The sequence below is a fragment of the Schistocerca serialis genome, chromosome 8 (assembly GCF_023864345.2).
Source record: "Schistocerca serialis cubense isolate TAMUIC-IGC-003099 chromosome 8, iqSchSeri2.2, whole genome shotgun sequence".
Classification (NCBI taxonomy): Eukaryota; Metazoa; Arthropoda; class Insecta; order Orthoptera; family Acrididae; genus Schistocerca; species Schistocerca serialis.
This window is the reverse complement of record NC_064645.1, coordinates 449,654,533-449,667,162: the sequence shown is the minus strand read 5'-3', so window position 1 is coordinate 449,667,162 and position 12,630 is coordinate 449,654,533. Positions and strand designations below refer to the sequence as shown.

Below are 12,630 nucleotides of genomic sequence, written 5' to 3'. Positions count from 1 at the left end.
TACAACATTTGTATTTACTGTTTTGTTAAAGATAGCTAACTTCCTCATTACAAAATAATGTAAAATCAATTTATTAAAAATTACTTGCAGATATGTTCTCTTGACCTGTCCAATATGATATGTACAACCGTACAATTCTATGATTTGTATTAACTGTTTTGTTTAAGATAGATAATTTCCTTGCTACAAAATAATGTAAAAATCAATTTGTAAAAATTACATGTAAATAGTTCTCTTGAGCTGTCCAATATCATATGTACAGCTGTACAATACTATGATTGCCTGGATCAATAAAAATACAGTACAATCAATGAAACTTCTTGGAGTCCTACACAAAGTGACCAGGAAGTATCAAACCCAACTGTCCTGCAAAGCTTTCCTGGAGATTCCTGGCTCAGGTGTACAAGCATCACCACAATCCAATATGAGTGAACTACATTTTAACTCAAATGATGAAGTACTATTTCTCAATTTTTTTCTCTTTGTAGAAAAATATTTGAAGTAATTTTTTTGCTACTTTCTAATATACGTTAAGTGGACAGACTAAAATTGAGTGAAATGCATGAAGCCCATATCTCATGAGTATAAAAGTGAAACTTCCTGGCAGATTAAAACTGTGTGCCTGACCGAGACTCGAACTCGGGACCTTTGCCTTTCGCGGGCAAGTGCTCTACCATCTGAGCTACCGAAGCACGACTCACGCCCGGTACTCACAGCTATACTTCTACCAGTATCTCGTCTCCTACCTTCCAAACTTTACAGAAGCTCTCGCAGGAGAGAAGGTAGGAGACAAGATACTGGCAGAAGTAAAGCTGTGAGTACTGGGCGTGAGTCTTGCTTCGGTAGCTCAGATGGTAGAGCACTTGCCCGCGAAAGGCAAAGGTCCCGAGTTCGAGTCTCGGTCGGGCACACAGTTTTAATCTGCCAGAAAGTTTCATATCAGTGCACACTCCACTGCAGAGTGAAAATCTCATTCAGTATAAAAGTGGCTTTAAGTATGAAATACACATCCTACACAGACACTCCAAACAGTCAAAGAAACATTTGATTTCACCAAGTAATTTTATAAAGAAAAATCTTTGCCTCAATCAGATGGGACAAATGAATCATAAAGCTATATATATTTTGTACCACAAATGCTATTAAGAATCTGTAAGTAAATGACATTTAAATGCATAGCCAGAGAAGGCAAACTTAATATATATCACTAATTGTGATAAAAATCAACAAAATGTTCTCCAAATTTTTGCAAGTTGTTCCAGAATGAAAAATTTCACACTGCAGCAGAGTGTGTGCTGATATGAAACTTCCTGTAAGATTGCCTGTGACAGGCCAAGGTCCTGAGTTCAAGTCTCAGTCCTGCACACGGTTTTAATCTGCCAAGAAGTTTCGTGTTTGTCACTCGCTTTGATACATTTTTTCTTTCTGTTTCAGCTAGCCTATTCAATCCTGTCTTGGCCATTGTTTATGTAAGCATCTGTATTTCTTAGTTAATAATAATTGTATTAATTGGAAATGGTGTACATGAGTTTATTTTAAGAGATGTAATCACCACATTCACAGCTGAGAAACCGATGCTTCCAGTTTCAGCAAGTGCTTGTAACGCTTTCTGGGATAAAGGCTTGTGACTAACAACTGTCAATCAGTTTCTAGATCTTGTGCAGATTGCTACGAATTGTAGCAAACTTTTTCAGAGCCTGCAGTTACTATTTCACTACCAATTCTGAATACATGTAGTCACAAATTAGAGATTGTGAGCGTGTTATCGTGGCAGTAAAGTATGAGGCTACATATCATCATTCTAAGATAATTTTCTTTACCAATGTAACAATGCTTCCAGAATTTCAAGCAAAGCAATTTCCTCAAAAAAGTTCCTTAGATCACAATGAACTACAAGGAATCTGCCAAATGTGAGGTCAGGGTACAAGCTTGTGGACGGCACATTTCACTCCAAGGTAAAGCTCGGGACTTGATCCGTGGTGACAGGCTTGAAGTTAACATTAGTTCAACTAAAACATATGTAAAATCTCGCTTAAATAAAGCAGGGATAAAACAACAGTTCGTTGGCCCATATCAAAAATCACTGTACTCAAGGCTAGAGTAGAAGCCAAGAAGACTAATTAACAGCATCAAAACACAAACATTAATCTCCAAAAAAATTTCAAGTATACCAAACAATGTAAGGTCTCTTTTTATGACACATTGCATCTGCTACCAATTACCTCAATCATGAAGAATTGCTCGGCTAAAGAATGTGAGTTAAAAATGCTAACAAGTAAAAAGAACTCCTGTATATCTGAAGGATCACTCAGGCAACTATTAACTAAAACTTGACAAGAATTACAAATCACTAATGCTTCTGCATAAAGGTTGTTATTACCACCTAGGATAGCTCCCTTCTAGTAAAAAAATAAAATGAAATAAAATAAAACAGCACAACAACACATACAGATTGCAAGACCCTTTAAAAGAATATACATGAATAACTCGAAAAGACTTTAATGTAGACTGATCTCCCTGGAGTAATTTCCCTTTTAGCTTAAGAAGAAGTAGCCATAATAGATCCAGTAGTTTGCCTACAAAGGAGAGAAATAGACATTTGGGGCAGAGGAGAGTTGAGCACTTAGTAGCCAATAATCATTAAGCACCTAGTAGTCAATAATCATTAAACTGGTGCAGCACACATGAGAGCCACCAGCCAAAATGAGTGGTACAGAAATGTCAAAGAACACTCACCATTAAAACAGGTAGTGGCAAATCTCAAGCTCTGTTTTCAATGAAGCATGGCAAACAAGCTGAGCAAATGTTCACTCAAACTACACGTTAAATAGCTGGCACACTGCAATAACTGGCACAGAGCTCTATACCAACAGCACTAGCACACAGGACCTGCTGCTGGAACATGTACACACCACAAAAGCTGGTCTTGTTAACCTAAAAAAAGTACTCTTTGCTTCGTGTGCAATCATCTCCAAGACTCCACACAAGCCACACAGCTCTCATCCCTGCTGTCCCTCTGCTACAGAGCACTAGCTTCCCACATACCCAAAGATGGTGCTCAAGTTCAGTGGGTATGAGGTATTCACCTTGCCACATAGGTAAGAAGTATTTTAATTTGTTACATCATATTAATGAATATATATGGTCATTTATCTCTAATGTAGCATATTTTAGTAAGTAAATCACCATATTGATTATATTTTCATTCTTCTAAGAATTAAAGAACTTTTCTCGTGCAATATCTTGCTTCTATGTTATGTTTCTCAGAATTATACATCTTATTTGGTTTCCTGCCAAATGACATATATTTACCTTCCTCTTCCACCTTTATTGAATTCACAGTATGGGCTTTGTCCTTGTACAACAGTGAGTTTGTGCAGCGTACTGTCACTCTGTGTGCAGATAGTTGCTTAATACTTCCACCGTCACGTGTTTAGAGGTAACAATATGGCAGTCAGTGTGTTAGCTCTGGAAATATGAATGTATGACATACATAAAAATTAATTTTTTATGTTATCTTAAATGCACTGTGTGTAATATCATCAACCACGTGTCAGGAAAAAGTGTCTAGAAATAGTTAACTACTGGTATGTACACAGATCAAAAAAATGTTTTGCATCACCTCGATTCTGAGAGTTCTGGAACCTGCACAGAAAATTGGAATAGAGATCAACATAAACATCATTTCCACCCTTTTTATTACTCATGAAAACCACACATTGTATGTTGTACCACCACCCAGTGAGACCTTCAGAGGTGGTGGTCCAGATTGCTGTACACACCAGTACCTCTAATACCCAATAGCACATCCTCTTGCATTGATGCATGCCTGTATTTGTTGACCATACTATCCACAAGTTCATTAAGGCACTGTTGGTCCAGATTGTCCCACTCCTCAATGGCGGTTCAGTGTAGATCCCTCAGAATGGTTGGTGGGTCATGTCATCCATAAACAGCCCTCTTCAATCTATCCCAGGCATGTTCAATAGGGTTCAAGTCTTGAGAACATGCTGGCCACTCCAGTCCAGCAATGTCATATCCTGAAGGAAGTCATTCACAAGATGGACACGAATTGTCATCCATGAAAACGAATGCCTTGCCAATATGCTCCCAATATGGTTGCACTATCAATCGGAGGATGGCATTCACGTACTGTACAGTCATTACGGCACCTCCCATGAACACCAGTGGTGTATATCAGCCCCACATAATGTCACCCCAAAACATCAGGGGACCTCCACCTTGCTGCACTTGTTGGACAGTGTGTCGAAGGCATTCAGCCTGACCAGGTTGCCTCCAGACATGTCTCTGACAATTGTCTACTTGGAGGAACATGTGACACTTATTGGTAAAGAGAACATGATGCCAATCCTGAGCAGTCCATGTGGCATGTTGTTGGGCCCATCTGTACCGCACAGCTTGGTGTCATGGTTACAAAAATGGACCTCACCAATTATGTTGGGAGTGAAGTTGCACATCATGCAGCCTATTGCACACAGTTTGAGTCACAACATTAAGGCTGTATGAAAAGAATTATTCAACATGGTGGCATTGCAGTCAGGGCTCCTCTGAGCCATAATCCGTAGGTAGCGGTCATCCACCGCAGTAGCGAGGCATGTCACTGACAGTTCCTGTCTCTCTGTATCTACTCCATGTCTGAACAACATTGCTTTGGTTCACTCCAAGACACCTGGACACTTCCGTTGTTGAGAGCCCTTCCTGACACAAAGTAACAATGCGGATGTGATCTATCCACGGTATTGACCACCATCTAGGCACAGTTGAACTTCTGACAACATGAGCCAAGAACCTCCTTTCTGGTGGAATGACTGGGAATGATCGGCTGTTGGACCCCCTCCATCTAATAGGCGCTGCTCATGCATGGTTGTTTACATCTTTGGGTGGGTTAGTGACATCTCCGAACAGTGAAAGGGACTGTGTCTGTGATACAATATCCACACTCAATGTCTATCTTCAGGAGTTCTGGGAACTGGGGTGATGAAAACTTTTTTTGATGTGGGTGTATTAACCCAAGAAATGGCTCTAAGTGAGATGTGTGTTATGTCCAAACAGAAATACCGCCTTTGCTGTGAAAATATGCCACATATTAAATTTGTAGCTGATACTGAACATTTAAAAGAGAGCATCATAAGTACGTAATCAGCAATTCGTACTTAAAAGAGTGATCGAGTGAAACTTTAAAATAAAATATCTAGTGCACCATTATAAACAAAACCTACAAAAACTCTAAACAGTGAGGAAGAAACTCAGAATGAAGGGATTAGAAGCAAAAATACTACACCAACAGTCTCAAGTCTTTGTGTTATGAAATGCCCTGATAAAAGCAACAGTGTTAATACAAATGAAAACTATGGAAGAAACTATTGACCAGCACCCCAAAAAATGATACACGGTGAAAACAGGAGTCAGAATGTATTAATTCTTTCTGGCAGCCATGGACATCACTGTGCTAAAATTATGAACAGTTTTCAGAAGTCAAAACACTACATCTCTTCTGTTATAAAACCTAACACTCTGTTAAAGGTTGTTGTTTGTAACATAGATGGGAGAATGAATGAACACACACACACACACACACACACACACACACACACACACACACACACACACACACACACACACAAAAAAAAAAAAACAAGGAAAAAAAAGTGTCATCATTCTAGATGGGCAAAACAATGCCACAAAGAAATTTGAGGATTTCAAATGTGCCCTAACTGAGTCTCTTCAAAAGACAGTCCACACAAAAGTAATCTTGTGCACAGTTCCATACAGTAAAATGTGCAAAAATTGAACAACACAAACTATGCTGCAAACAAATTCTCAGTGAGCACTGCAAAAAATTACGAGCATGTTATGATAATGGACATCAATATGTTTCTTAGCAGAAGCAATTATAAAAGCATGGACTTCACTTATGAACAGAAGGCAAAGAGAAATTATGTAGACATTTATAGATAGAATTAGAGACCAATCTGCAAACACCAGCTCTAACAAACATACAATGTGAAGACTTTTCAGCAAATATGGAACTAAAAACAGAAGAAAAATCCACAACAAAAATTGACTTACCCAATTTGACACTGATGAATGAAAGATCAGGAACCACATGAAAGATCAATACTCCATCTTCACTGCTCAAAGAAGACACAGCAAAACAAAACTATCAAAGACCAAACCAAGATGTGATACCAGCAACAGCATCTAGCCCAAAAATAGCAATTAAACCAAGTTCCACATACAATTAGAGGAGAACTTGGTGAGTGGTGCTCCAAAACTTTAGCTACAGTCTAAAGTACATAAAAATGTCATCTGTCCCAATGGAAAACAGACACTAGTACCTCTTAAAATATTACACCATAATGAGCAGTCAATGTTTAGTAAGTTGTTAGATATAGATCTATTCCTGAAAACTGATTTACAATTAGATGTTCTCTGTATCACTGAACATTGGCTAACAAAACATAAAACTGAATAAAACACCAATTGGAAAATATAATCTAGCTAGTTACTCATGTTGAAGTCAAAGTAGGGGAGATGGTACAGTTATTTATGTTAAAAAGAACGTGAACTGTAAATGCCTCACAAAGCGCAATAATATGCTAACAGAAAAAAGATTTTGAATTTTCCTTAATTGTCTTGCGAGGCTCTGACATACTGATAGTGAACTCATTCAGATATCCCACTGGAAATATCCAGACTTTCAATGACTCCCTTGATGCACTACTAAATAAATTTTGTGCAATTAATAAAATTTTGTTAATATGTGGAGGTTTTAATATCAACTTCCTTAAACATGGAAAAAGCAAAGGCCAACTGCTAAACATAACTAATTCATTCCACTTATCCCCAACTCTTGAAACCACAACAAGGATCACTGAAAGCTCAAAATCAGCTCTTGACCAGATCTTTATAAGCTTAGATAGTCAATACTACTCAACTGAAATCATAACACAGGTTAGAGTGACCATGAACACCAGATGCTTGCAGCAAATTTAAACCGCAAAAAGCAATGTCCTATAAAAGCTAAAGTGAAAAGGTAGTTTAATGAAGAAATAATAAGACTTTTTAATTATCTTGTAAGGACTGAGAGATATATAAAAAAATGTTAACAGCATTTTTAATTCCTTTCATAAAACACTTCTTCACTATTTCAGTATTGCGTTTCCATTAAACTGAAGGAGAACTGTAAACAAATGCACAAAGTCATGGGTAACAAAAGGGATAAAAATCTCTAGCCAAAAAGAGCGCTGCCTGAAGGACTACATGAAACAACATGAGGTGTTTAGGACATACTGTAAGTCTTACTGTACTGTCTACAAAAGATAAATCCAGCAAACAAAATATTATATAATGATAAATTAATAACAGAATCTAAAAATAAAATGAAAGGCATTTGGAAAGTTGTGAAAAATGAAACTAATAACAAGCACCATGCCATAAACAAATTTTTGAAACGAGTTGACATCAGAACCAGAAAAAATCATAAATGCTTTTAATGACTATTTCAGTACAATAGCTGAAAATATGATAAAGAAGAACTGCCATAGAGCCACTACTCAATGCCCAACAAATACGAAAAGCATAAAAGCATCAATGTTTCTCCACAATGCCTCAAACACTGAAGTGCTTGCAGTTACAAAAAGACTAACAAATAAATACTCTAGTGGCAGTGACAACATATCAGATTGTATTGTAAAGAATTGTGGGTAGTACATTAAAGAACCATTAACTGTTATAATTAATGCATTCTTTAGTAATGGACTTTTTCTTGATCCCCTAAGGGTTGCTAAAGTTACCCCACTCCACAAAAAATTTCAGACCAGTAGCACAACTCAGCACATTTTCAAAAATAATTGAGAAATTGATTTACAGCAGATTATAAAGTTTCATTAATAGATTCTCCTTAATATTGGAGCGCCAACATGGATTTAGAAAAGCTAAAATAACAACCACAGCATATCTCAACACAACCTTAAAATCATTATATAATAAAGAAACTACTACTGGTATTTTTTTAGACTTGTCTAAAGCTTTTGATGTTATTAACCACACCATATTCCATAGAAAGTTTGCTAAAAAACATGAGAGAGGAACTGCAAACCTGTGTTAGAATAATATCTGTCAAACAGAGTGAAAAAAAATTGAAATAAAATTTGAAAATAAAGAGTACTAATATTTATCAGTGTGTTGTGCATACCTCTGAGGAAATTCCTGTTAAATAAGGTGTATGACAAGACTCAATCCTGGGACCCATACTGTTTCTGTTATGTATTGATGACATAGACACAAAGCTTACTTGAGGGCATACTACACTTTTTGCAGGGAAACAAGTATCCTGGTAACAGGTGAAATCAAAGCTGAGCGATCAAAAGCCATTTATGTCATTCCTGAGGCAATAGTTCAATGAGTACAATCTCATCGTAAATGTGCAAAAAACAACCACATAAGTTTCAACCTCTCATCTCAGAAATGAGAAATCTCCAACTTGCTTTTAAACAACCAAGAGCTCTCCAGTGTGGGAACCATTAAGTTTCTTGGTATATGGCTTGAAGAAAAACTTAAGTGAAACACACATATCATTTATCTCTCAAATAAGCTGTCAACTGTAAGGTTATTAAGCAAATCAGTCACCAAATTAGTCATATAAGTATATACTGCAGTATGGGATTATATTCTGGGGAGACTCACCCTGCAACAGAGATATCTTTAAAATGCAAAACAAGGTAATACTTATAATATGCACTCTGAGATATGATGACTCATGCAGGAAACATTTCAAGAAACTTCACATTATGACATTCAACCTGTTTATACTTATAGTATTATATCATTTATTAAAACCTATCTATTATGCAAAGACAGCCCATTAATATTAAATGAACACATTCATAGCTATGAAACAAGACAGCAGTATGACCTACTTATGTTTCAGTCCAGAAAAACTTGTTACCAAAAAAAGTTCCTACATACTGGGGTATGGATGTATTATAACCTACCAGATGAAATTTTAAAAAAAGACAGGTATAACAAGGGTTTTCACATACAAATTTAAAAAAATTCTTTTGGACTGAAACTTTTACACAGTAAATGATTTTTTTGGAAAAGATAATAAATGTTAACAAATTCCTTAGTAACTGTTCACTTAGGCCTGTGACATCGATCCACGGATTGATAGGCCAAAACATGATATGTGTATTATGTCTTCAAGTGGATCTTTGCTTTTGTATACTTCCGGGACCTCAGTTCCCACCTAGTCTTTGACCTGTGTGTTTGTCGTGTAATAAAAGTATTGATGATTAGAAGAGAGAACTGTGGTCATTACCTTACCACCTTAATAGCTCCTTCAGTGGTGACCCTGAAGTTCAAATAATCCGTCAAACCGAGTACAAAGGGACTACAATGCCAGCTTCCACGTTTCACATGGACCTTTGTCCGCTACACTACGGCCTTCTGCAACACGCTGCCGCTGCCCGGCTTTCACCAGCAACAGCAAATAAATTCAAGCACGCCAGCTGTAGTCGGTGCTCGACGTCCTATTCCTCAGTCCTATAGCCTCGAGAACCCAGGGACCTCGTCAGCTGCAGTGGTTTTGAACATGATGCCGGCGATCTTGACTCTGGCTTTGTTAGCCCTGAAGTGCTTCAGTTTTCGCTGCACAGCAGTACAAGAAACCACTACACACTGATACTTAACTTTAATGCAAGTGCTGTAAATAGTGGGGAGCATAGTTTTCATAATGTTCCACAACAGGACGCCTTTTTGAATGTGCAAGCTCCACATCTGTATCACTCCGCGCTGGTGGCACACTACGTGAATGACATTCGCCAACCTGATACTCCGAGTGTTCATCAGTGCAGTAATTTGAGCGCATCAGGTTCCACCAAGCTCATCAGTGACTCTGTGATGGACAAATTCGCTGCAGATGTGGAGGACCATTTGCATAAAAATCTTTCGAGCAACCGCCGTGACCACTTTGACCTTCCACCGCAACAACCGGTCCCGCTTCGCTCCACGCCGGGCTTCCTGCTAGCGGATTTTGCTTCCCCTCCAGCTACTAGGAACACAGCCGGCACGTCTGAGTCCTCTCTACCGCCCTCACGACGCAGAGTTTACTTTCACTTGCCTACTCCTGCATCCGCGAGCGGCTGCCTGCATTCTTCGACCGCCAGTTCGTCAAATCTACCGAAACTTCCAGCATTCAAACCTGCCCACCCAGAATTCTGGTTCAACCTGATCGAGCAAAATTTCAGTGTCTGTGCACTTGATGACAACGCCCGTTTCACATGCCTCATGAACCACCTCCACGACCGTGTCGACTTAATTTATGACCTGGTTAAGTCACCTCCTCCGAACGAGAAATATGCTACAGCTAAACAAGCAATACTGGAACGTGTCTCCAAGACAAGAAGAGAAAACGTTCGACAGCTCATCTATGAAGAACGCCTCGGCGACAGATTTCCGTCCCAGCTGTGGTGATGCCTTCGACTTCTCGTCGGTGAATGCGACATGCCAGACGCCACGCTCACCGGAAAAGCTGCCTCTGTCTGTCCAAACGGCCATCTCCGCCTATGAAGACAGATCAAATAGCGAACGCATGCGAACGCTTACTCCACTCTACTACGTGAACGCCGTCCCCAGCAGTCCGGCAGCTACGCCAGTTTCCAACCACAACCAGGGCCCCAACGTGGACGCCCCACTAAACCTAAGTCTGTCAAGCTCGCCGCACTACCGGCACCTTCACGTCTGCACAACAACAGCACATCTGACTCTGCGGAAGATTCTGGGCCACCGCCGTCTGACCACTCGCAGGAGCAGACGTCCGCCCATAAATACTGTTTCTTCCATGCAAAATTCGGGGAAGAAGCACGCAATTGTAAACCGCCGTGCTCCTACCAAAACTTCAACCGCAGGTAGGCAGCAGCACCACCTCTGTGACGTAAACAACAGACGCCGTCCCACGATCCATTCGGTGTCCAACACTAATGCCTCGAATGGACGAGTCTACGTCATGGCGTCTTTCTGTCACCAAAACACGAATGAATTAATGTTTCCTGTGGACCGTGAAAGACCAAAAGCGTATTATAACAGTTTATACGGGATGAAACGCATCTCTCGCCACAAGACCTTCTCGGAATTCAATTTCCTATCCTTAGTACCACTGTGTACACAAAGCTGGTGAATGAAGCACTGTGCGGTCCCATCATAACGATCTCAAGTTCCGATATTCTGACTGCCATGTAGGAGCTGTCGTGGTTGATCATGCTGGTTGTGGCCTCTGCACGTTGAGGGTTTTCCAGCTCCTGTTTGAGGTGCCGCCAGACACTGTGGTGGCTGCCCTCACATCTTACAGCAATGTTGTCAGTCATGTTGTTGAAACGTGGAAGAGATTTGAAACTTATAATATCCTCAGTAGTGTCACTCAGATAAAAAGCAAACTCAGGCATCACATGCCTTCTTACTTTGTTAGTGCCAACTGCAGCACTGTTGTCTTGTACAATAGCCAGCTGCGCACTTGTTCAGGTTGTCGTCAGGAAAGTCATATCTGTCTTGAATGTCTCTGTTGTTGACTCGTTCAGACATAGATTGGAGACCTCATTCCTCCAACGGCACCCACTGTGTTACCTCTATCTTACGTGTCTGTGGCGGGACTGCTTGCTGCACTTACTCTGAATCAGTTGGCATCGGCGTCAACTCCTCTTGACAATGCAATGGACTTTTCCCAGTCTCATCTACACTGCCCCAGGAGACAGTACCAACAAACAATAGCCATAAGTCATCTGTCCCGACCTCATGGTTGTCGATCATGGAGTCATACTGATCTCTGCTTTTCTGCTGTCTGGCCACATGTTGGATGACAGCCATCAGTCATCTGACACGGAACAACATCTTAGAAAGTAAGAATCATCGAGGAAATGAAAGAGACACCGCCGTACCCCTTCTGATGACTATCTCCATTGGACGTGTGCACAGGATGATGACTCCCCTACAGATGATGTGATATCCTCTGATGCCCTGGCACAAGAAGTTGCAATGTCTCTCTCCATCTCCAGTCAGCATCCACCTACAGACACCAGCCTTCCCCCACCTGCATCTTTTGCAGTCCCACTCCCCCATTCTGTGTCTGATGCAACCTGAACCTCTGATAGTGTTCCACTGAACTGGCCTGATGAAACAACTGTCTCTTGTTCAGACGACATCGATGCTGAGGATAGACATTCTGGAGGCCTGCAGGGCACTGGATCCCCATTAGCTGGGTCAGCTCTCTCCCCTATCACAATGGTGAGCCCTTCCACAAGGGTCTATCAAGGAGATCTCCAAGCTTCATCTGTATTTGCATCACACACCCTCCTGATGAGGGCAGCTTTTTAAACTTATCACATAGCCATGGGCAGTGTCAATACCATTTGCATAACCATAAACTGGCATTAATCCATGAAATGCTGTATACTCCTGATGTTGAAGTTGCCCTCCTTCAGGAGGTGCATTTTGCATCTTTTTATGCTTACCGTGGTTTTATGGCATGTGTCTCCCACACTGCCCCTATTGGTAGTGGGGTGGTGATCATCTTATGTGGCTGTATCCTCACTGATGCAGTTGCCTACCTCCTGG

At 40.2% G+C, this 12,630-nt stretch overlaps 1 long non-coding RNA gene across 1 annotated transcript in view; it reads right to left on the bottom strand.

The window, feature by feature from the left end:
• LOC126416608 (uncharacterized) overlaps positions 1-12,630 on the bottom strand; it is a 57,810-nt gene that overhangs the window by 8,043 nt on the left and 37,137 nt on the right. Inside the window, exon 2 of the long non-coding RNA XR_007575484.1 lies at positions 3,313-3,468. This is a non-coding gene — a long non-coding RNA (uncharacterized LOC126416608). The remainder of the gene's footprint in view (positions 1-3,312; positions 3,469-12,630) is intronic.